The following is a 1,015-nucleotide window of genomic DNA, read 5'->3' as shown; positions in this document are numbered from 1 at the left end:
TTATGGTAGAAGTCATCAAGACTAAGGTTAATCAAGAGTCACATATTAGACCATATACAACAAGAATTCACGTGTGAAAACTTCCATCAATAACATATATAAACATAAGGCTAAGCTAGAATCATCATTATTCATCATTAGGAAACAAAACCCTTTTCATTTGATTTCAAAACCACCATGTACACTTACTAATCCAAGTGTGAAATACATGGGTGTAAAGTTATTTAGAAAGGGTAAGAGTTATTTAGCAATGGAAAGAGTTACATGCCTTAAACAAGATAAATCACTAGGAATATTGACTTTACTTTGCCTCTTGAAGATCACCCTTGAAACCATAGCCTTCAATCCTTCAAAGATGGGCTTGAGAGAGTATTTAGGGTGTTTGATCCATCAAAATTGATGTTTAGGAGTCTTCACACACTTATATAGCGAGAGGTCATAGGATTTTAGACATTATAAGATAAGTCCATGAGATAGGAATTAATCCTAAGGCCACAATTAACTCCTATCTCATGGCCAACTCAAAACCTTCCTTATTGATCGATTTCTTGAGAAGAATTTTACTATAGTCAACTTCAAACGAGCATAAATCTAAGATTTTATAGTAATTTTGAGCTAATGACCCACTAAAACTATAGATATTTAATTATATTTTCAACATATCCAGTTTCTTCTTAATCTAATATTGGAGAAAAATGTTATAGCCATTTTACTAAAGCACTATCCAGTAGTGAGAACCTACGAGCATATGTGTGATCGTGGACAGATTGTATGACCGTACAATGCTCCCGTCTAATCAAAAAAGTCTCAAACATCTGAATTTGATAATTGTACCTTTCAAAAACAAGAGGGATGTGCGACCATGGTTATACACCATGATCTTAGGTACGATCATGACTTCTAAAGTTGAACTAGTTAGGACCTAGACCAAAAACCAAGGTACAATATGTGGGTCCCACATTTATACCAAGGTTATTCTGGTGACTTTCAAAGATCCCAAATTCATCCTCCAACC

This window comes from Capsicum annuum, chromosome 4 (assembly GCF_002878395.1).
Source record: "Capsicum annuum cultivar UCD-10X-F1 chromosome 4, UCD10Xv1.1, whole genome shotgun sequence".
Taxonomy (NCBI): Eukaryota; Viridiplantae; Streptophyta; class Magnoliopsida; order Solanales; family Solanaceae; genus Capsicum; species Capsicum annuum.
The sequence above is the reverse complement of the archived record's forward strand: the minus strand, read 5'-3'. Positions refer to the sequence as shown.